This window comes from Coffea arabica, chromosome 2e, assembly GCF_036785885.1.
Source record: "Coffea arabica cultivar ET-39 chromosome 2e, Coffea Arabica ET-39 HiFi, whole genome shotgun sequence".
Taxonomy (NCBI): Eukaryota; Viridiplantae; Streptophyta; class Magnoliopsida; order Gentianales; family Rubiaceae; genus Coffea; species Coffea arabica.
The window spans coordinates 68,993,998-69,019,409 of NC_092313.1; the positions used below are offsets into that span (position 1 = coordinate 68,993,998).

A 25,412-nucleotide genomic window follows, 5' to 3' on the forward strand; every position below is an offset into this window, starting at 1 on the left:
TTCCTCCCAAATTGCAAATGCACCATTGAATGAGGTATTTAATACTCGAGTACAAGAATCTGGCAATAGGATAATTCGCAGCTCAGGCTGGCCAGTCCCAAGAGTAAATCACCTATATGTGAGATTCCTACCCAACATACGCATCTAATATCCCCAACTGTAGACTTTTGTTTCACACTTAACAAGCCAATCCCAACAGTCCGAGAATCCTCTCCCGGCACGAGCTCGATAAGAGCTCTGATACCACCTGTGGCGGCCCCACTTCCCCCTAAGGTGAACCAGAGAGTTGGCGGGTCGCCTGCCCAGCTCTCGCCGGGACTCACGCAAGCAAACCGACCACTAATCCACGTATAACTTAAAATCAAAACACAATTTGTCATCCGGACGTGCCAAACCTTTAAACGACTGGAATATTAAATCACATTAACTTCAGAGATAACATTACCAATGAACATCCAACCGTTCACTCTTAAATACATCTCCGACTAGTTCAACACAACCTACAAATATACATTATAAACCATACAGCAAACTCATCAAGCTCAAATAAATTCATACAAGCCAAAACTTAGGGTTTGCACTTTTCCAGCTTCAAGTGACAACCCAAAACAAAGATACAAGTACGATTCGAAATAATATTTACATAACGATAAGATAGACTTCAAGTTTCTCGATTCCCAGAACCTGTTAAGGAAAACAAATATCGTGTGGTGAGCTAACGCTCAGTGGTGCCCAAAACATGCAATCATATAAGGCAAGTAACGAGTATTAAAATTCAACAATTAGGAAAGCGTATAACAGCACACGGTAGGATACAGGGCTCTCAGGAGCCATTCTCCGCGCTTGATCAGAAATTACCGTAGTTGACCCTCCGTCAACTCTCACTACTAACGGTCCATGTAGAACTCCTTATTTTACTTAACTCCGGCCACCGATCATACCCCAGCTCCGGGCCCGCACGACAAAATAAAAGAGAGCGGTAGTACTCGAGTATACCCCCTGGATAAACTAGTCGAGGGATTCACCCAACGACGTCACAAAATAAGAAATTACCAGGTCAGGATAAGAGGCCCTCCCACCCTTAAGGTGTAGTACATTCCCCTGCCTAGTGATTTAGTACTTGAGATAGGATAAGAGGCCCTCCCACCCTCAGGTATGGTACATTCCCCTACTCAGTACTTAGCACATGAGATAGGATAAGAGGCCCTCCTACCCTCAGGTGTGGTACATTCCCCTACTCAGTGCTTAGCAAGTATTCCAAGGTTTTAGCATTTGAGATAGGATAAGAGGCCCTCCCACCCTCAGGTGTGGTACATTCCCCTACTCAATGCTTAGCAAGTGCAAGCAGGATATTTCACGAAAATATTTCAAGCAAGTCACCACTCGAAAGAGCTAGTGCGATAAAGTACACACTGCCCACTTCGATGGATCAGAAACCATTTTCCAATTATCACATATCAAGTCAAGAAAGCACTTTAATCAAGTAGGCATAGAACAAGCAAGGACACTCACCAATTCAAAAGTAATTGAGCGAGAAATCTTTAATTGTCCCCTCTGGGATTCTCTTCAAGACTAGCTTGGGCACCTGAAGCAATTTGACAAGTATTTTTCACTCATAATCACGCATTACTCAAGAAAGGAGTTACACTCATGTAGACTTGTCAATACCTCAAATTAAGAACCTTAACCACTCAAAATAAAGGTTCAAAAGTGAGGTTTTATTAACACAAGGAAAAAATAATTTCCTTCATGAAATCAAGTTTAAAGCGACCAATTATCATCAAGAAGGAATAACGGGTTTTCAAAATTTCAGTTTATAAGAAATCGGCAAAATTTCAGCTTTGCACGTCAAACTTAGAAAAATCAGATCTTGTACTCAGTAGGTCCAAAATTGGAAAACTTGGTACCGTTGGAAACTACTTCCAAAGTACTAAAAGTTCCTAGAATACACCTTTCTAAGATTCCACATGGAAAACATTCAAAAATAAGCTCAAAGTCTCTGTTTTTAGTTCATAAGGCAGATTTAAGTTGATTTTTGGTCAACTTTGAAAATTCGGAAAAATTCACTTGTTTGGAACTAGCTTTTGAAATTTATAACTCTATTAGTGTTGTAATCCAAGAGTATAACAAAACAAACGGAACAAGAAACGGAGTTTTGAATACTAAGATATGGCAACTCAAAGTTACCAAAATTCCTTTGTGAAACATGGGTTTTTCAAACTCGAGTCATGAACTTTGGTAATTTATTTGACCCATGCAACGGTCTCGGAATAACACCATAATTAGCAGTATAATACTACCATATAAGGGTTGTCTCTCTACCAAATTTCATAGAAAAATAGGCACGGGAAGTCACTTAACAAAATCACTCAAGTTTCCAAAATTTTAAGGCAAAGCTGCCTTGTATATAAAAATTTCCTTTTCTAAACTTTTGACCAAGGAAAATCCTCTAAACATGGTTCATTTACATAGAAAAGGTTTAAGGGTCATCCCAGAACAACATTTGTGGTGGTTAACACCAAGAGATTAAATTTGCAAGTCTACACTGAGCCTTGCATCAAATCTGTCCCAAAAAGGAGGGTTTTCAAGAACAGAGCAGGTTTCATATTTTGATCACAGGTCACTCAAATTAACTCGGAATTTGGCATGGTTTATGGCATTGGAAAACATAATCATAGAGCTATAATTTCACAGAAGAAATCATTTTGAAATTCGGCACACAACTAGATCGAATTCGAGCCACAAGTTGTAGCCTCAGCATTTTGTTCTTGTAAAACAGAGAAACAGAGTAGTCATCTTTAAATGGTTGGTTCGGCTCACACACATGGTACCAGAACATACATTATATACCGTTGGAAAGGCTGGGATATCTAGTTTCAAATGCCGCTGACGGAACTCGATTTTGACATCGGAGCATAGAGTTATGGCCGAAATACAAAAGCGGGTCAGAGTATTACGAAAACAGTTTTCCAGATTTACTGGCTTCACGAAATTGATCCCATTGACCAACCAAACCCCAATATTTTTAAATGAAACTTTATACACCATATATTCAACATATAAACATGATATATAAGTCATGAAACCCTCAAAATTCTGCAAAAAGGGGTGCGGTTGAAACAGGGCAAACCTGAACATTTTTGAACTACACATCCCTTGAAGTCGAGACTAGCTAGGTATCATTAATCTACCCATTTAAGCACTAAACTAGCATTATATCCATCATCAATCATTAATCCAAGGGTGGGAGTTCATAGAGCCCACCATCAAAATTTTCCGACATGAAATAAAACAAATAACATGTAATTTTGGCAAATAATTCCACCACAATAAATCTGTCATCGGCTAAACAGAATTCCAGCAGTTAATTGGTCATAAATCCAACTTTTTACTCGGCTAAAACATGATATTAAGTACTCAATTTCGGCATGCAATTACTTAGCTAGTCGATTAACATTTCTAGTCCAAAAATCCGATTCGGTCAGCAACAAGAATCATCCAAAAATCCAGAAATTTATTCAGTTTTCCTCGGCTAAGCTTGCATGTAAGCTGATCCATTTCATTTTTATTTTTTTTTTCTTGCTTAACCGAGCCAAGGAGCTGTATGCAAAGCTTAATCATCTTGTTCTTAGTTAGATCAACGCATTTATCAGCTCAGACTACTACAAAGAGACAGAATTGAAGCTGTATTTCCCAAAACAGTCTCACGGCAATTCCAATTTCTTCCTAATCAGATTTTCTCATGCCTTGATTGCATCATCCGAGTGCACAGCTCAACAGGCATGTCCATAGATAGTTCAATCTATCACTAATCAACTTATTCTAGCTCAGTAATTACCTCACAAAGAAGATTATACGCACGGCAGAAAGCTGAAGTTTCTCCCCTCTTGGTTCACACGCGATTGAACGTGATGTTCCTGGTTGCAGTGGTTGCAATAGTTGCGGCTGGAACTGATGGAAATGGTGACAATTAGCAGCTGGGTGAGGTTTAGAAAATGCAAAGGAAACTCACGCACGGCCTCTCCCTCTCTTTCCTCAAGCTCACTGACAGAAACAGAAAAGATTTCAGCTCGCAGCTTCCTTTTCTTTCCTCTCGGATTGCAGAGTGCGGCTCAGTCTCTCCCTCTCTATCTCAGTCGATGTTAACGAGGTGAAGGTGGAGTGTGGTCTGAGGTGAATTGTTGCAGAGGAGGTGGAATGGAGTTGCGGTAGCGGTTTGTGATATAGAAATGAGGAGGGAGAAAGGTGGTGCCGCGGTTTTGAGAAGGGGTTGAGTGTAGGAGTGGTAAAAGTTTTTGCATTGGCCGGTTAGGGTGGTGGAGTTATAATGTTGTCCAGAAATTTTGATGGGTTTGCATGGTAATTTGTGAGGTAGTGGAGGGTATTTTGGACTTTTCACTTTTCCTTCTAATGACCACTTAAGCCCTTGATTCGAGCATAATCTCACGAATTATCCCCATGCGTGATTTAAACTCCTAATAGTGTACTAATCTCGCGAGGGTTTCGATTATCGAAATTTATCGATTACAATTTAATATTAAGGTTCCTAGTAATTCCTAACATTATTACCTAATTATTTAAACTATAAAAATCAAGTTTGACCTTAATATATAAATTTAACATTCTTAATATTCGTTTATCCTTTTATATCAAAACTTATTAACTTAATCATTATTAATGCTTAAGATTAGCTATCGGAATTCGAAGAAATTTAATTGTTAAATCAATGAAATAATTTACCTTCGAAATATGAATTTAATGTAACAAAACTAGGAAATTTAATAGTTTAGCACAATTCTTTTATTTTGCACATAAAATTTATTTCTACGCACTTATTTAAAACAATTAGATTTAATGCTAAAATTTATTAAAGAATTAAAAATGCAAATGAAATATGCACTGATATTTATATATATATATATTTTTTTTTTCAGGATTCTCACATCCTCCCCTCCTTAAAATGAATTTTGTCCTCAAAATTCTCACCTTCTTGCATTTTCGGGCAACCGGCAATTTGGTGCTCGCTACTTCCGCACCTCAAACACTTTCCTTGTTTCCTCCAGCATCCGTCCTCAGTATGGCCAATTTTCCTACAATACCCACAAGTTGCCTGGGGAGTGGTCACACGACCTCCTTGCGAGGCGTTCCTAGGTTGACCTCTTCCATTTGGTCCTCCGTTAGCTCCATTATCTCTTTCTCCGGCACCTCTGGCACCAGCTCCTCTCGCTAGAGCGCCTCGTGGTGCTCCATGACTATTTACTCCACCCGTTCCTCGACCCACTTTGGCCGGTGGAGCATTTGCATAAGTCGGCTCTCGACTACTGCTAGGTGCAAATCTTTTTTTGGCCTGGAAAGTTTTTACTTGAGCTCTGGCAACTTCAACCCTTTGAGCTCTCTCTACAGCATCAGCAAATGTGTCTATTCGAACAGCAGCTAATCCCTCCTGAATTTCCACGTTCAGTCCCTGCACAAACCTCCTTACACGCCTTTGCTCCGTAGCTACCAATTCCGGAGCATAACGGGATAATTTCGTGAATTGAATCTCATATTCTGCGACACTCATCGCCCCCTGCCTACACTTAATGAAATCATCCTCTCTTTTTTCTTGGATGAGAGGAGGAAGAAATTTGGCGTTGAATTCCCTTGTGAAGTCCGCCCAGGTCCTAGGAATATGATTCCTGTCCCAATTGACCCTAATTAGGTTCCACCAGGAACGAACAACTCCCTCAAACTGGAATGCTGCGAAAGTCACTTGCCTCTCTTCCGAATAATTTAGGGCGGCAAAAATATCAGAGATCCTCTCCCACCAACCTTCCGCTACCTCAGGTTCTGGTCCTCCATAAAACTTAGGAGGTCCAAACTTCAAGAATCTCTCTAATGCCCGATCCTCGGTATCGATTGGGCCTCCTTGGTGATGCACCTGTCCAGGGGCTTGGTGCTCAGTCATGCGCTCTAACACATCAGTTATCCTATTGATTGCGGTGGCCACTGGATCTCCGGCCACGTTTCCCTGACCATGGTCTGGGTTGACCTCAGGTTCCCTATCACCACTACCCTCGGGGTGTTGCCTAGTTGGTCTCCCCCGTCCTCTACCTCTAACTTGGAGATCCATAGTCTAGTTATGCCTATTGATAAGAATAAAGTAATCAAGCGAAGATGTTGCTATTTATTTACTTGTTATTATTAAGTGAAGTCAACATGAATACCAAGAGAAAGAAAATTAAACACTTAAAGCATATATTCACATACCAAAGTTCATACAACTTTAAAAGCCAAACAATTCACGGTACATTCAATATTTTCATACATAACTCAACTTAAATCTTTATAAACACGAAAGAAAACAATACAATAATACACAAATTATTATAGCCACATAGCTAGTAGCTCAACCCTTAGTTTAGATTCGACTTAACCTTCGTTAGTTTAGTCCTGGACAATACCACTAGCCCCCACTTGTTCTTTTCAATTCCTCTATCATATTAGTTTCTAACTCTAGAATTCCTATCACGTCGCATCCTTATGGATTTCCTCATTTCTTACATTCTAATATAAACTCTCTCATTTGCTATTACTAGCCTCTGCTTTTTACCCATTTAAACTCGTATCACTCGCTTCAGATAGAAGTAAGTTCTTGAACAGTCACAGGGACTAGTCATTCGATGCCCTAGAACACACTGCCGAAAGGACGCTTCTGGTCCTTACTTAAACTACTATTTCACCCAAAGTTCAGATTTAAACCCACATTTTGGGTAAAAGATGGCATATAATCCATTGTAAAATTATTCATTTTAACAAGTAGAATTTGCACTAATCTTTAAGATCTCACTACTGGCCCTTCACTTTTAACTTTCAAAAGCTAGCCTTGGTCTCTTTAATTCTATTTCTTCAAATCAACTCATGATTTCTGATAACGTCATAAGGCAATATGCTAAATTCCTCCCAAATTGCAAATGCACCATTGAATGAGGTATTTAATACTCGAGTACAAGAATCTGGCAATAGGATAATTCGCAGCTCAGGCTGGCCAGTCCCAAGAGTAAATCACCTATATGTGAGATTCCTACCCAACATACGCATCTAATATCCCCAACTGTAGACTTTTGTTTCACACTTAACAAGCCAATCCCAACAGTCCGAGAATCCTCTCCCGGCACGAGCTCGATAAGAGCTCTGATACCACCTGTGGCGGCCCCACTTCCCCCTAAGGTGAACCAGAGAGTTGGCGGGTCGCCTGCCCAGCTCTCGCCGGGACTCACGCAAGCAAACCGACCACTAATCCACGTATAACTTAAAATCAAAACACAATTTGTCATCCGGACGTGCCAAACCTTTAAACGACTGGAATATTAAATCACATTAACTTCAGAGATAACATTACCAATGAACATCCAACCGTTCACTCTTAAATACATCTCCGACTAGTTCAACACAACCTACAAATATACATTATAAACCATACAGCAAACTCATCAAGCTCAAATAAATTCATACAAGCCAAAACTTAGGGTTTGCACTTTTCCAGCTTCAAGTGACAACCCAAAACAAAGATACAAGTACGATTCGAAATAATATTTACATAACGATAAGATAGACTTCAAGTTTCTCGATTCCCAGAACCTGTTAAGGAAAACAAATATCGTGTGGTGAGCTAACGCTCAGTGGTGCCCAAAACATGCAATCATATAAGGCAAGTAACGAGTATTAAAATTCAACAATTAGGAAAGCGTATAACAGCACACGGTAGGATACAGGGCTCTCAGGAGCCATTCTCCGCGCTTGATCAGAAATTACCGTAGTTGACCCTCCGTCAACTCTCACTACTAACGGTCCATGTAGAACTCCTTATTTTACTTAACTCCGGCCACCGATCATACCCCAGCTCCGGGCCCGCACGACAAAATAAAAGAGAGCGGTAGTACTCGAGTATACCCCCTGGATAAACTAGTCGAGGGATTCACCCAACGACGTCACAAAATAAGAAATTACCAGGTCAGGATAAGAGGCCCTCCCACCCTTAAGGTGTAGTACATTCCCCTGCCTAGTGATTTAGTACTTGAGATAGGATAAGAGGCCCTCCCACCCTCAGGTATGGTACATTCCCCTACTCAGTACTTAGCACATGAGATAGGATAAGAGGCCCTCCTACCCTCAGGTGTGGTACATTCCCCTACTCAGTGCTTAGCAAGTATTCCAAGGTTTTAGCATTTGAGATAGGATAAGAGGCCCTCCCACCCTCAGGTGTGGTACATTCCCCTACTCAATGCTTAGCAAGTGCAAGCAGGATATTTCACGAAAATATTTCAAGCAAGTCACCACTCGAAAGAGCTAGTGCGATAAAGTACACACTGCCCACTTCGATGGATCAGAAACCATTTTCCAATTATCACATATCAAGTCAAGAAAGCACTTTAATCAAGTAGGCATAGAACAAGCAAGGACACTCACCAATTCAAAAGTAATTGAGCGAGAAATCTTTAATTGTCCCCTCTGGGATTCTCTTCAAGACTAGCTTGGGCACCTGAAGCAATTTGACAAGTATTTTTCACTCATAATCACGCATTACTCAAGAAAGGAGTTACACTCATGTAGACTTGTCAATACCTCAAATTAAGAACCTTAACCACTCAAAATAAAGGTTCAAAAGTGAGGTTTTATTAACACAAGGAAAAAATAATTTCCTTCATGAAATCAAGTTTAAAGCGACCAATTATCATCAAGAAGGAATAACGGGTTTTCAAAATTTCAGTTTATAAGAAATCGGCAAAATTTCAGCTTTGCACGTCAAACTTAGAAAAATCAGATCTTGTACTCAGTAGGTCCAAAATTGGAAAACTTGGTACCGTTGGAAACTACTTCCAAAGTACTAAAAGTTCCTAGAATACACCTTTCTAAGATTCCACATGGAAAACATTCAAAAATAAGCTCAAAGTCTCTGTTTTTAGTTCATAAGGCAGATTTAAGTTGATTTTTGGTCAACTTTGAAAATTCGGAAAAATTCACTTGTTTGGAACTAGCTTTTGAAATTTATAACTCTATTAGTGTTGTAATCCAAGAGTATAACAAAACAAACGGAACAAGAAACGGAGTTTTGAATACTAAGATATGGCAACTCAAAGTTACCAAAATTCCTTTGTGAAACATGGGTTTTTCAAACTCGAGTCATGAACTTTGGTAATTTATTTGACCCATGCAACGGTCTCGGAATAACACCATAATTAGCAGTATAATACTACCATATAAGGGTTGTCTCTCTACCAAATTTCATAGAAAAATAGGCACGGGAAGTCACTTAACAAAATCACTCAAGTTTCCAAAATTTTAAGGCAAAGCTGCCTTGTATATAAAAATTTCCTTTTCTAAACTTTTGACCAAGGAAAATCCTCTAAACATGGTTCATTTACATAGAAAAGGTTTAAGGGTCATCCCAGAACAACATTTGTGGTGGTTAACACCAAGAGATTAAATTTGCAAGTCTACACTGAGCCTTGCATCAAATCTGTCCCAAAAAGGAGGGTTTTCAAGAACAGAGCAGGTTTCATATTTTGATCACAGGTCACTCAAATTAACTCGGAATTTGGCATGGTTTATGGCATTGGAAAACATAATCATAGAGCTATAATTTCACAGAAGAAATCATTTTGAAATTCGGCACACAACTAGATCGAATTCGAGCCACAAGTTGTAGCCTCAGCATTTTGTTCTTGTAAAACAGAGAAACAGAGTAGTCATCTTTAAATGGTTGGTTCGGCTCACACACATGGTACCAGAACATACATTATATACCGTTGGAAAGGCTGGGATATCTAGTTTCAAATGCCGCTGACGGAACTCGATTTTGACATCGGAGCATAGAGTTATGGCCGAAATACAAAAGCGGGTCAGAGTATTACGAAAACAGTTTTCCAGATTTACTGGCTTCACGAAATTGATCCCATTGACCAACCAAACCCCAATATTTTTAAATGAAACTTTATACACCATATATTCAACATATAAACATGATATATAAGTCATGAAACCCTCAAAATTCTGCAAAAAGGGGTGCGGTTGAAACAGGGCAAACCTGAACATTTTTGAACTACACATCCCTTGAAGTCGAGACTAGCTAGGTATCATTAATCTACCCATTTAAGCACTAAACTAGCATTATATCCATCATCAATCATTAATCCAAGGGTGGGAGTTCATAGAGCCCACCATCAAAATTTTCCGACATGAAATAAAACAAATAACATGTAATTTTGGCAAATAATTCCACCACAATAAATCTGTCATCGGCTAAACAGAATTCCAGCAGTTAATTGGTCATAAATCCAACTTTTTACTCGGCTAAAACATGATATTAAGTACTCAATTTCGGCATGCAATTACTTAGCTAGTCGATTAACATTTCTAGTCCAAAAATCCGATTCGGTCAGCAACAAGAATCATCCAAAAATCCAGAAATTTATTCAGTTTTCCTCGGCTAAGCTTGCATGTAAGCTGATCCATTTCATTTTTATTTTTTTTTTCTTGCTTAACCGAGCCAAGGAGCTGTATGCAAAGCTTAATCATCTTGTTCTTAGTTAGATCAACGCATTTATCAGCTCAGACTACTACAAAGAGACAGAATTGAAGCTGTATTTCCCAAAACAGTCTCACGGCAATTCCAATTTCTTCCTAATCAGATTTTCTCATGCCTTGATTGCATCATCCGAGTGCACAGCTCAACAGGCATGTCCATAGATAGTTCAATCTATCACTAATCAACTTATTCTAGCTCAGTAATTACCTCACAAAGAAGATTATACGCACGGCAGAAAGCTGAAGTTTCTCCCCTCTTGGTTCACACGCGATTGAACGTGATGTTCCTGGTTGCAGTGGTTGCAATAGTTGCGGCTGGAACTGATGGAAATGGTGACAATTAGCAGCTGGGTGAGGTTTAGAAAATGCAAAGGAAACTCACGCACGGCCTCTCCCTCTCTTTCCTCAAGCTCACTGACAGAAACAGAAAAGATTTCAGCTCGCAGCTTCCTTTTCTTTCCTCTCGGATTGCAGAGTGCGGCTCAGTCTCTCCCTCTCTATCTCAGTCGATGTTAACGAGGTGAAGGTGGAGTGTGGTCTGAGGTGAATTGTTGCAGAGGAGGTGGAATGGAGTTGCGGTAGCGGTTTGTGATATAGAAATGAGGAGGGAGAAAGGTGGTGCCGCGGTTTTGAGAAGGGGTTGAGTGTAGGAGTGGTAAAAGTTTTTGCATTGGCCGGTTAGGGTGGTGGAGTTATAATGTTGTCCAGAAATTTTGATGGGTTTGCATGGTAATTTGTGAGGTAGTGGAGGGTATTTTGGACTTTTCACTTTTCCTTCTAATGACCACTTAAGCCCTTGATTCGAGCATAATCTCACGAATTATCCCCATGCGTGATTTAAACTCCTAATAGTGTACTAATCTCGCGAGGGTTTCGATTATCGAAATTTATCGATTACAATTTAATATTAAGGTTCCTAGTAATTCCTAACATTATTACCTAATTATTTAAACTATAAAAATCAAGTTTGACCTTAATATATAAATTTAACATTCTTAATATTCGTTTATCCTTTTATATCAAAACTTATTAACTTAATCATTATTAATGCTTAAGATTAGCTATCGGAATTCGAAGAAATTTAATTGTTAAATCAATGAAATAATTTACCTTCGAAATATGAATTTAATGTAACAAAACTAGGAAATTTAATAGTTTAGCACAATTCTTTTATTTTGCACATAAAATTTATTTCTACGCACTTATTTAAAACAATTAGATTTAATGCTAAAATTTATTAAAGAATTAAAAATGCAAATGAAATATGCACTGATATTTATATATATATATATTTTTTTTTTCAGGATTCTCACATCCTCCCCTCCTTAAAATGAATTTTGTCCTCAAAATTCTCACCTTCTTGCATTTTCGGGCAACCGGCAATTTGGTGCTCGCTACTTCCGCACCTCAAACACTTTCCTTGTTTCCTCCAGCATCCGTCCTCAGTATGGCCAATTTTCCTACAATACCCACAAGTTGCCTGGGGAGTGGTCACACGACCTCCTTGCGAGGCGTTCCTAGGTTGACCTCTTCCATTTGGTCCTCCGTTAGCTCCATTATCTCTTTCTCCGGCACCTCTGGCACCAGCTCCTCTCGCTAGAGCGCCTCGTGGTGCTCCATGACTATTTACTCCACCCGTTCCTCGACCCACTTTGGCCGGTGGAGCATTTGCATAAGTCGGCTCTCGACTACTGCTAGGTGCAAATCTTTTTTTGGCCTGGAAAGTTTTTACTTGAGCTCTGGCAACTTCAACCCTTTGAGCTCTCTCTACAGCATCAGCAAATGTGTCTATTCGAACAGCAGCTAATCCCTCCTGAATTTCCACGTTCAGTCCCTGCACAAACCTCCTTACACGCCTTTGCTCCGTAGCTACCAATTCCGGAGCATAACGGGATAATTTCGTGAATTGAATCTCATATTCTGCGACACTCATCGCCCCCTGCCTACACTTAATGAAATCATCCTCTCTTTTTTCTTGGATGAGAGGAGGAAGAAATTTGGCGTTGAATTCCCTTGTGAAGTCCGCCCAGGTCCTAGGAATATGATTCCTGTCCCAATTGACCCTAATTAGGTTCCACCAGGAACGAACAACTCCCTCAAACTGGAATGCTGCGAAAGTCACTTGCCTCTCTTCCGAATAATTTAGGGCGGCAAAAATATCAGAGATCCTCTCCCACCAACCTTCCGCTACCTCAGGTTCTGGTCCTCCATAAAACTTAGGAGGTCCAAACTTCAAGAATCTCTCTAATGCCCGATCCTCGGTATCGATTGGGCCTCCTTGGTGATGCACCTGTCCAGGGGCTTGGTGCTCAGTCATGCGCTCTAACACATCAGTTATCCTATTGATTGCGGTGGCCACTGGATCTCCGGCCACGTTTCCCTGACCATGGTCTGGGTTGACCTCAGGTTCCCTATCACCACTACCCTCGGGGTGTTGCCTAGTTGGTCTCCCCCGTCCTCTACCTCTAACTTGGAGATCCATAGTCTAGTTATGCCTATTGATAAGAATAAAGTAATCAAGCGAAGATGTTGCTATTTATTTACTTGTTATTATTAAGTGAAGTCAACATGAATACCAAGAGAAAGAAAATTAAACACTTAAAGCATATATTCACATACCAAAGTTCATACAACTTTAAAAGCCAAACAATTCACGGTACATTCAATATTTTCATACATAACTCAACTTAAATCTTTATAAACACGAAAGAAAACAATACAATAATACACAAATTATTATAGCCACATAGCTAGTAGCTCAACCCTTAGTTTAGATTCGACTTAACCTTCGTTAGTTTAGTCCTGGACAATACCACTAGCCCCCACTTGTTCTTTTCAATTCCTCTATCATATTAGTTTCTAACTCTAGAATTCCTATCACGTCGCATCCTTATGGATTTCCTCATTTCTTACATTCTAATATAAACTCTCTCATTTGCTATTACTAGCCTCTGCTTTTTACCCATTTAAACTCGTATCACTCGCTTCAGATAGAAGTAAGTTCTTGAACAGTCACAGGGACTAGTCATTCGATGCCCTAGAACACACTGCCGAAAGGACGCTTCTGGTCCTTACTTAAACTACTATTTCACCCAAAGTTCAGATTTAAACCCACATTTTGGGTAAAAGATGGCATATAATCCATTGTAAAATTATTCATTTTAACAAGTAGAATTTGCACTAATCTTTAAGATCTCACTACTGGCCCTTCACTTTTAACTTTCAAAAGCTAGCCTTGGTCTCTTTAATTCTATTTCTTCAAATCAACTCATGATTTCTGATAACGTCATAAGGCAATATGCTAAATTCCTCCCAAATTGCAAATGCACCATTGAATGAGGTATTTAATACTCGAGTACAAGAATCTGGCAATAGGATAATTCGCAGCTCAGGCTGGCCAGTCCCAAGAGTAAATCACCTATATGTGAGATTCCTACCCAACATACGCATCTAATATCCCCAACTGTAGACTTTTGTTTCACACTTAACAAGCCAATCCCAACAGTCCGAGAATCCTCTCCCGGCACGAGCTCGATAAGAGCTCTGATACCACCTGTGGCGGCCCCACTTCCCCCTAAGGTGAACCAGAGAGTTGGCGGGTCGCCTGCCCAGCTCTCGCCGGGACTCACGCAAGCAAACCGACCACTAATCCACGTATAACTTAAAATCAAAACACAATTTGTCATCCGGACGTGCCAAACCTTTAAACGACTGGAATATTAAATCACATTAACTTCAGAGATAACATTACCAATGAACATCCAACCGTTCACTCTTAAATACATCTCCGACTAGTTCAACACAACCTACAAATATACATTATAAACCATACAGCAAACTCATCAAGCTCAAATAAATTCATACAAGCCAAAACTTAGGGTTTGCACTTTTCCAGCTTCAAGTGACAACCCAAAACAAAGATACAAGTACGATTCGAAATAATATTTACATAACGATAAGATAGACTTCAAGTTTCTCGATTCCCAGAACCTGTTAAGGAAAACAAATATCGTGTGGTGAGCTAACGCTCAGTGGTGCCCAAAACATGCAATCATATAAGGCAAGTAACGAGTATTAAAATTCAACAATTAGGAAAGCGTATAACAGCACACGGTAGGATACAGGGCTCTCAGGAGCCATTCTCCGCGCTTGATCAGAAATTACCGTAGTTGACCCTCCGTCAACTCTCACTACTAACGGTCCATGTAGAACTCCTTATTTTACTTAACTCCGGCCACCGATCATACCCCAGCTCCGGGCCCGCACGACAAAATAAAAGAGAGCGGTAGTACTCGAGTATACCCCCTGGATAAACTAGTCGAGGGATTCACCCAACGACGTCACAAAATAAGAAATTACCAGGTCAGGATAAGAGGCCCTCCCACCCTTAAGGTGTAGTACATTCCCCTGCCTAGTGATTTAGTACTTGAGATAGGATAAGAGGCCCTCCCACCCTCAGGTATGGTACATTCCCCTACTCAGTACTTAGCACATGAGATAGGATAAGAGGCCCTCCTACCCTCAGGTGTGGTACATTCCCCTACTCAGTGCTTAGCAAGTATTCCAAGGTTTTAGCATTTGAGATAGGATAAGAGGCCCTCCCACCCTCAGGTGTGGTACATTCCCCTACTCAATGCTTAGCAAGTGCAAGCAGGATATTTCACGAAAATATTTCAAGCAAGTCACCACTCGAAAGAGCTAGTGCGATAAAGTACACACTGCCCACTTCGATGGATCAGAAACCATTTTCCAATTATCACATATCAAGTCAAGAAAGCACTTTAATCAAGTAGGCATAGAACAAGCAAGGACACTCACCAATTCAAAAGTAATTGAGCGAGAAATCTTTAATTGTCCCCTCTGGGATTCTCTTCAAGACTAGCTTGGGCACCTGAAGCAATTTGACAAGTATTTTTCACTCATAATCACGCATTACTCAAGAAAGGAGTTACACTCATGTAGACTTGTCAATACCTCAAATTAAGAACCTTAACCACTCAAAATAAAGGTTCAAAAGTGAGGTTTTATTAACACAAGGAAAAAATAATTTCCTTCATGAAATCAAGTTTAAAGCGACCAATTATCATCAAGAAGGAATAACGGGTTTTCAAAATTTCAGTTTATAAGAAATCGGCAAAATTTCAGCTTTGCACGTCAAACTTAGAAAAATCAGATCTTGTACTCAGTAGGTCCAAAATTGGAAAACTTGGTACCGTTGGAAACTACTTCCAAAGTACTAAAAGTTCCTAGAATACACCTTTCTAAGATTCCACATGGAAAACATTCAAAAATAAGCTCAAAGTCTCTGTTTTTAGTTCATAAGGCAGATTTAAGTTGATTTTTGGTCAACTTTGAAAATTCGGAAAAATTCACTTGTTTGGAACTAGCTTTTGAAATTTATAACTCTATTAGTGTTGTAATCCAAGAGTATAACAAAACAAACGGAACAAGAAACGGAGTTTTGAATACTAAGATATGGCAACTCAAAGTTACCAAAATTCCTTTGTGAAACATGGGTTTTTCAAACTCGAGTCATGAACTTTGGTAATTTATTTGACCCATGCAACGGTCTCGGAATAACACCATAATTAGCAGTATAATACTACCATATAAGGGTTGTCTCTCTACCAAATTTCATAGAAAAATAGGCACGGGAAGTCACTTAACAAAATCACTCAAGTTTCCAAAATTTTAAGGCAAAGCTGCCTTGTATATAAAAATTTCCTTTTCTAAACTTTTGACCAAGGAAAATCCTCTAAACATGGTTCATTTACATAGAAAAGGTTTAAGGGTCATCCCAGAACAACATTTGTGGTGGTTAACACCAAGAGATTAAATTTGCAAGTCTACACTGAGCCTTGCATCAAATCTGTCCCAAAAAGGAGGGTTTTCAAGAACAGAGCAGGTTTCATATTTTGATCACAGGTCACTCAAATTAACTCGGAATTTGGCATGGTTTATGGCATTGGAAAACATAATCATAGAGCTATAATTTCACAGAAGAAATCATTTTGAAATTCGGCACACAACTAGATCGAATTCGAGCCACAAGTTGTAGCCTCAGCATTTTGTTCTTGTAAAACAGAGAAACAGAGTAGTCATCTTTAAATGGTTGGTTCGGCTCACACACATGGTACCAGAACATACATTATATACCGTTGGAAAGGCTGGGATATCTAGTTTCAAATGCCGCTGACGGAACTCGATTTTGACATCGGAGCATAGAGTTATGGCCGAAATACAAAAGCGGGTCAGAGTATTACGAAAACAGTTTTCCAGATTTACTGGCTTCACGAAATTGATCCCATTGACCAACCAAACCCCAATATTTTTAAATGAAACTTTATACACCATATATTCAACATATAAACATGATATATAAGTCATGAAACCCTCAAAATTCTGCAAAAAGGGGTGCGGTTGAAACAGGGCAAACCTGAACATTTTTGAACTACACATCCCTTGAAGTCGAGACTAGCTAGGTATCATTAATCTACCCATTTAAGCACTAAACTAGCATTATATCCATCATCAATCATTAATCCAAGGGTGGGAGTTCATAGAGCCCACCATCAAAATTTTCCGACATGAAATAAAACAAATAACATGTAATTTTGGCAAATAATTCCACCACAATAAATCTGTCATCGGCTAAACAGAATTCCAGCAGTTAATTGGTCATAAATCCAACTTTTTACTCGGCTAAAACATGATATTAAGTACTCAATTTCGGCATGCAATTACTTAGCTAGTCGATTAACATTTCTAGTCCAAAAATCCGATTCGGTCAGCAACAAGAATCATCCAAAAATCCAGAAATTTATTCAGTTTTCCTCGGCTAAGCTTGCATGTAAGCTGATCCATTTCATTTTTATTTTTTTTTTCTTGCTTAACCGAGCCAAGGAGCTGTATGCAAAGCTTAATCATCTTGTTCTTAGTTAGATCAACGCATTTATCAGCTCAGACTACTACAAAGAGACAGAATTGAAGCTGTATTTCCCAAAACAGTCTCACGGCAATTCCAATTTCTTCCTAATCAGATTTTCTCATGCCTTGATTGCATCATCCGAGTGCACAGCTCAACAGGCATGTCCATAGATAGTTCAATCTATCACTAATCAACTTATTCTAGCTCAGTAATTACCTCACAAAGAAGATTATACGCACGGCAGAAAGCTGAAGTTTCTCCCCTCTTGGTTCACACGCGATTGAACGTGATGTTCCTGGTTGCAGTGGTTGCAATAGTTGCGGCTGGAACTGATGGAAATGGTGACAATTAGCAGCTGGGTGAGGTTTAGAAAATGCAAAGGAAACTCACGCACGGCCTCTCCCTCTCTTTCCTCAAGCTCACTGACAGAAACAGAAAAGATTTCAGCTCGCAGCTTCCTTTTCTTTCCTCTCGGATTGCAGAGTGCGGCTCAGTCTCTCCCTCTCTATCTCAGTCGATGTTAACGAGGTGAAGGTGGAGTGTGGTCTGAGGTGAATTGTTGCAGAGGAGGTGGAATGGAGTTGCGGTAGCGGTTTGTGATATAGAAATGAGGAGGGAGAAAGGTGGTGCCGCGGTTTTGAGAAGGGGTTGAGTGTAGGAGTGGTAAAAGTTTTTGCATTGGCCGGTTAGGGTGGTGGAGTTATAATGTTGTCCAGAAATTTTGATGGGTTTGCATGGTAATTTGTGAGGTAGTGGAGGGTATTTTGGACTTTTCACTTTTCCTTCTAATGACCACTTAAGCCCTTGATTCGAGCATAATCTCACGAATTATCCCCATGCGTGATTTAAACTCCTAATAGTGTACTAATCTCGCGAGGGTTTCGATTATCGAAATTTATCGATTACAATTTAATATTAAGGTTCCTAGTAATTCCTAACATTATTACCTAATTATTTAAACTATAAAAATCAAGTTTGACCTTAATATATAAATTTAACATTCTTAATATTCGTTTATCCTTTTATATCAAAACTTATTAACTTAATCATTATTAATGCTTAAGATTAGCTATCGGAATTCGAAGAAATTTAATTGTTAAATCAATGAAATAATTTACCTTCGAAATATGAATTTAATGTAACAAAACTAGGAAATTTAATAGTTTAGCACAATTCTTTTATTTTGCACATAAAATTTATTTCTACGCACTTATTTAAAACAATTAGATTTAATGCTAAAATTTATTAAAGAATTAAAAATGCAAATGAAATATGCACTGATATTTATATATATATATTTTTTTTTTTCAGGATTCTCACATCCTCCCCTCCTTAAAATGAATTTTGTCCTCAAAATTCTCACCTTCTTGCATTTTCGGGCAACCGGCAATTTGGTGCTCGCTACTTCCGCACCTCAAACACTTTCCTTGTTTCCTCCAGCATCCGTCCTCAGTATGGCCAATTTTCCTACAATACCCACAAGTTGCCTGGGGAGTGGTCACACGACCTCCTTGCGAGGCGTTCCTAGGTTGACCTCTTCCATTTGGTCCTCCGTTAGCTCCATTATCTCTTTCTCCGGCACCTCTGGCACCAGCTCCTCTCGCTAGAGCGCCTCGTGGTGCTCCATGACTATTTACTCCACCCGTTCCTCGACCCACTTTGGCCGGTGGAGCATTTGCATAAGTCGGCTCTCGACTACTGCTAGGTGCAAATCTTTTTTTGGCCTGGAAAGTTTTTACTTGAGCTCTGGCAACTTCAACCCTTTGAGCTCTCTCTACAGCATCAGCAAATGTGTCTATTCGAACAGCAGCTAATCCCTCCTGAATTTCCACGTTCAGTCCCTGCACAAACCTCCTTACACGCCTTTGCTCCGTAGCTACCAATTCCGGAGCATAACGGGATAATTTCGTGAATTGAATCTCATATTCTGCGACACTCATCGCCCCCTGCCTACACTTAATGAAATCATCCTCTCTTTTTTCTTGGATGAGAGGAGGAAGAAATTTGGCGTTGAATTCCCTTGTGAAGTCCGCCCAGGTCCTAGGAATATGATTCCTGTCCCAATTGACCCTAATTAGGTTCCACCAGGAACGAACAACTCCCTCAAACTGGAATGCTGCGAAAGTCACTTGCCTCTCTTCCGAATAATTTAGGGCGGCAAAAATATCAGAGATCCTCTCCCACCAACCTTCCGCTACCTCAGGTTCTGGTCCTCCATAAAACTTAGGAGGTCCAAACTTCAAGAATCTCTCTAATGCCCGATCCTCGGTATCGATTGGGCCTCCTTGGTGATGCACCTGTCCAGGGGCTTGGTGCTCAGTCATGCGCTCTAACACATCAGTTATCCTATTGATTGCGGTGGCCACTGGATCTCCGGCCACGTTTCCCTGACCATGGTCTGGGTTGACCTCAGGTTCCCTATCACCACTACCCTCGGGGTGTTGCCTAGTTGGTCTCCCCCGTCCTCTACCTCTAACTTGGAGATCCATAGTCTAGTTATGCCTATTGATAAGAATAAAGTAATCAAGCGAAGATGTTGCTATTTATTTACTTGTTATTATTAAGTGAAGTCAACATGAATACCAAGAGAAAGAAAATTAAACACTTAAAGCATATATTCACATACCAAAGTTCATACAACTTTAAAAGCCAAACAATTCACGGTACATTCAATATTTTCATACATAACTCAACTTAAATCTTTATAAACACGAAAGAAAACAATACAATAATACACAAATTATTATAGCCACATAGCTAGTAGCTCAACCCTTAGTTTAGATTCGACTTAACCTTCGTTAGTTTAGTCCTGGACAATACCACTAGCCCCCACTTGTTCTTTTCAATTCCTCTATCATATTAGTTTCTAACTCTAGAATTCCTATCACGTCGCATCCTTATGGATTTCCTCATTTCTTACATTCTAATATAAACTCTCTCATTTGCTATTACTAGCCTCTGCTTTTTACCCATTTAAACTCGTATCACTCGCTTCAGATAGAAGTAAGTTCTTGAACAGTCACAGGGACTAGTCATTCGATGCCCTAGAACACACTGCCGAAAGGACGCTTCTGGTCCTTACTTAAACTACTATTTCACCCAAAGTTCAGATTTAAACCCACATTTTGGGTAAAAGATGGCATATAATCCATTGTAAAATTATTCATTTTAACAAGTAGAATTTGCACTAATCTTTAAGATCTCACTACTGGCCCTTCACTTTTAACTTTCAAAAGCTAGCCTTGGTCTCTTTAATTCTATTTCTTCAAATCAACTCATGATTTCTGATAACGTCATAAGGCAATATGCTAAATTCCTCCCAAATTGCAAATGCACCATTGAATGAGGTATTTAATACTCGAGTACAAGAATCTGGCAATAGGATAATTCGCAGCTCAGGCTGGCCAGTCCCAAGAGTAAATCACCTATATGTGAGATTCCTACCCAACATACGCATCTAATATCCCCAACTGTAGACTTTTGTTTCACACTTAACAAGCCAATCCCAACAGTCCGAGAATCCTCTCCCGGCACGAGCTCGATAAGAGCTCTGATACCACCTGTGGCGGCCCCACTTCCCCCTAAGGTGAACCAGAGAGTTGGCGGGTCGCCTGCCCAGCTCTCGCCGGGACTCACGCAAGCAAACCGACCACTAATCCACGTATAACTTAAAATCAAAACACAATTTGTCATCCGGACGTGCCAAACCTTTAAACGACTGGAATATTAAATCACATTAACTTCAGAGATAACATTACCAATGAACATCCAACCGTTCACTCTTAAATACATCTCCGACTAGTTCAACACAACCTACAAATATACATTATAAACCATACAGCAAACTCATCAAGCTCAAATAAATTCATACAAGCCAAAACTTAGGGTTTGCACTTTTCCAGCTTCAAGTGACAACCCAAAACAAAGATACAAGTACGATTCGAAATAATATTTACATAACGATAAGATAGACTTCAAGTTTCTCGATTCCCAGAACCTGTTAAGGAAAACAAATATCGTGTGGTGAGCTAACGCTCAGTGGTGCCCAAAACATGCAATCATATAAGGCAAGTAACGAGTATTAAAATTCAACAATTAGGAAAGCGTATAACAGCACACGGTAGGATACAGGGCTCTCAGGAGCCATTCTCCGCGCTTGATCAGAAATTACCGTAGTTGACCCTCCGTCAACTCTCACTACTAACGGTCCATGTAGAACTCCTTATTTTACTTAACTCCGGCCACCGATCATACCCCAGCTCCGGGCCCGCACGACAAAATAAAAGAGAGCGGTAGTACTCGAGTATACCCCCTGGATAAACTAGTCGAGGGATTCACCCAACGACGTCACAAAATAAGAAATTACCAGGTCAGGATAAGAGGCCCTCCCACCCTTAAGGTGTAGTACATTCCCCTGCCTAGTGATTTAGTACTTGAGATAGGATAAGAGGCCCTCCCACCCTCAGGTATGGTACATTCCCCTACTCAGTACTTAGCACATGAGATAGGATAAGAGGCCCTCCTACCCTCAGGTGTGGTACATTCCCCTACTCAGTGCTTAGCAAGTATTCCAAGGTTTTAGCATTTGAGATAGGATAAGAGGCCCTCCCACCCTCAGGTGTGGTACATTCCCCTACTCAATGCTTAGCAAGTGCAAGCAGGATATTTCACGAAAATATTTCAAGCAAGTCACCACTCGAAAGAGCTAGTGCGATAAAGTACACACTGCCCACTTCGATGGATCAGAAACCATTTTCCAATTATCACATATCAAGTCAAGAAAGCACTTTAATCAAGTAGGCATAGAACAAGCAAGGACACTCACCAATTCAAAAGTAATTGAGCGAGAAATCTTTAATTGTCCCCTCTGGGATTCTCTTCAAGACTAGCTTGGGCACCTGAAGCAATTTGACAAGTATTTTTCACTCATAATCACGCATTACTCAAGAAAGGAGTTACACTCATGTAGACTTGTCAATACCTCAAATTAAGAACCTTAACCACTCAAAATAAAGGTTCAAAAGTGAGGTTTTATTAACACAAGGAAAAAATAATTTCCTTCATGAAATCAAGTTTAAAGCGACCAATTATCATCAAGAAGGAATAACGGGTTTTCAAAATTTCAGTTTATAAGAAATCGGCAAAATTTCAGCTTTGCACGTCAAACTTAGAAAAATCAGATCTTGTACTCAGTAGGTCCAAAATTGGAAAACTTGGTACCGTTGGAAACTACTTCCAAAGTACTAAAAGTTCCTAGAATACACCTTTCTAAGATTCCACATGGAAAACATTCAAAAATAAGCTCAAAGTCTCTGTTTTTAGTTCATAAGGCAGATTTAAGTTGATTTTTGGTCAACTTTGAAAATTCGGAAAAATTCACTTGTTTGGAACTAGCTTTTGAAATTTATAACTCTATTAGTGTTGTAATCCAAGAGTATAACAAAACAAACGGAACAAGAAACGGAGTTTTGAATACTAAGATATGGCAACTCAAAGTTACCAAAATTCCTTTGTGAAACATGGGTTTTTCAAACTCGAGTCATGAACTTTGGTAATTTATTTGACCCATGCAACGGTCTCGGAATAACACCATAATTAGCAGTATAATACTACCATATAAGGGTTGTCTCTCTACCAAATTTCATAGAAAAATAGGCACGGGAAGTCACTTAACAAAATCACTCAAGTTTCCAAAATTTTAAGGCAAAGCTGCCTTGTATATAAAAATTTCCTTTTCTAAACTTTTGACCAAGGAAAATCCTCTAAACATGGTTCATTTACATAGAAAAGGTTTAAGGGTCATCCCAGAACAACATTTGTGGTGGTTAACACCAAGAGATTAAATTTGCAAGTCTACACTGAGCCTTGCATCAAATCTGTCCCAAAAAGGAGGGTTTTCAAGAACAGAGCAGGTTTCATATTTTGATCACAGGTCACTCAAATTAACTCGGAATTTGGCATGGTTTATGGCATTGGAAAACATAATCATAGAGCTATAATTTCACAGAAGAAATCATTTTGAAATTCGGCACACAACTAGATCGAATTCGAGCCACAAGTTGTAGCCTCAGCATTTTGTTCTTGTAAAACAGAGAAACAGAGTAGTCATCTTTAAATGGTTGGTTCGGCTCACACACATGGTACCAGAACATACATTATATACCGTTGGAAAGGCTGGGATATCTAGTTTCAAATGCCGCTGACGGAACTCGATTTTGACATCGGAGCATAGAGTTATGGCCGAAATACAAAAGCGGGTCAGAGTATTACGAAAACAGTTTTCCAGATTTACTGGCTTCACGAAATTGATCCCATTGACCAACCAAACCCCAATATTTTTAAATGAAACTTTATACACCATATATTCAACATATAAACATGATATATAAGTCATGAAACCCTCAAAATTCTGCAAAAAGGGGTGCGGTTGAAACAGGGCAAACCTGAACATTTTTGAACTACACATCCCTTGAAGTCGAGACTAGCTAGGTATCATTAATCTACCCATTTAAGCACTAAACTAGCATTATATCCATCATCAATCATTAATCCAAGGGTGGGAGTTCATAGAGCCCACCATCAAAATTTTCCGACATGAAATAAAACAAATAACATGTAATTTTGGCAAATAATTCCACCACAATAAATCTGTCATCGGCTAAACAGAATTCCAGCAGTTAATTGGTCATAAATCCAACTTTTTACTCGGCTAAAACATGATATTAAGTACTCAATTTCGGCATGCAATTACTTAGCTAGTCGATTAACATTTCTAGTCCAAAAATCCGATTCGGTCAGCAACAAGAATCATCCAAAAATCCAGAAATTTATTCAGTTTTCCTCGGCTAAGCTTGCATGTAAGCTGATCCATTTCATTTTTATTTTTTTTTTCTTGCTTAACCGAGCCAAGGAGCTGTATGCAAAGCTTAATCATCTTGTTCTTAGTTAGATCAACGCATTTATCAGCTCAGACTACTACAAAGAGACAGAATTGAAGCTGTATTTCCCAAAACAGTCTCACGGCAATTCCAATTTCTTCCTAATCAGATTTTCTCATGCCTTGATTGCATCATCCGAGTGCACAGCTCAACAGGCATGTCCATAGATAGTTCAATCTATCACTAATCAACTTATTCTAGCTCAGTAATTACCTCACAAAGAAGATTATACGCACGGCAGAAAGCTGAAGTTTCTCCCCTCTTGGTTCACACGCGATTGAACGTGATGTTCCTGGTTGCAGTGGTTGCAATAGTTGCGGCTGGAACTGATGGAAATGGTGACAATTAGCAGCTGGGTGAGGTTTAGAAAATGCAAAGGAAACTCACGCACGGCCTCTCCCTCTCTTTCCTCAAGCTCACTGACAGAAACAGAAAAGATTTCAGCTCGCAGCTTCCTTTTCTTTCCTCTCGGATTGCAGAGTGCGGCTCAGTCTCTCCCTCTCTATCTCAGTCGATGTTAACGAGGTGAAGGTGGAGTGTGGTCTGAGGTGAATTGTTGCAGAGGAGGTGGAATGGAGTTGCGGTAGCGGTTTGTGATATAGAAATGAGGAGGGAGAAAGGTGGTGCCGCGGTTTTGAGAAGGGGTTGAGTGTAGGAGTGGTAAAAGTTTTTGCATTGGCCGGTTAGGGTGGTGGAGTTATAATGTTGTCCAGAAATTTTGATGGGTTTGCATGGTAATTTGTGAGGTAGTGGAGGGTATTTTGGACTTTTCACTTTTCCTTCTAATGACCACTTAAGCCCTTGATTCGAGCATAATCTCACGAATTATCCCCATGCGTGATTTAAACTCCTAATAGTGTACTAATCTCGCGAGGGTTTCGATTATCGAAATTTATCGATTACAATTTAATATTAAGGTTCCTAGTAATTCCTAACATTATTACCTAATTATTTAAACTATAAAAATCAAGTTTGACCTT

General features: G+C 39.6%; 4 long non-coding RNA genes across 4 annotated transcripts; all 4 read right to left on the reverse strand.

The window, feature by feature from the left end:
• Positions 1–387: 387 nt before the first annotated feature.
• Positions 388–4,197, reverse strand: LOC140037362 (uncharacterized). Its single transcript, XR_011841292.1, has 3 exons — positions 3,839–4,197; positions 1,513–1,585; positions 388–684 (listed from the first exon to the last, which is right to left on the reverse strand). It is a non-coding gene; the product is annotated as an uncharacterized lncRNA (long non-coding RNA).
• A 3,126-nt stretch (positions 4,198–7,323) lies between these two features.
• Positions 7,324–11,133, reverse strand: LOC140037363 (uncharacterized). The gene is made up of 3 exons (XR_011841293.1): positions 10,775–11,133; positions 8,449–8,521; positions 7,324–7,620 (listed from the first exon to the last, which is right to left on the reverse strand). It is a non-coding gene; the product is annotated as an uncharacterized lncRNA (long non-coding RNA).
• A 3,126-nt stretch (positions 11,134–14,259) lies between these two features.
• LOC140037364 (uncharacterized) lies at positions 14,260–18,069 on the reverse strand. The gene is made up of 3 exons (XR_011841294.1): positions 17,711–18,069; positions 15,385–15,457; positions 14,260–14,556 (listed from the first exon to the last, which is right to left on the reverse strand). It is a non-coding gene; the product is annotated as an uncharacterized lncRNA (long non-coding RNA).
• A 3,125-nt stretch (positions 18,070–21,194) lies between these two features.
• Positions 21,195–25,004, reverse strand: LOC140037365 (uncharacterized). Its single transcript, XR_011841295.1, has 3 exons — positions 24,646–25,004; positions 22,320–22,392; positions 21,195–21,491 (listed from the first exon to the last, which is right to left on the reverse strand). It is a non-coding gene; the product is annotated as an uncharacterized lncRNA (long non-coding RNA).
• Between the last annotated feature and the right edge of the window lie 408 nt (positions 25,005–25,412).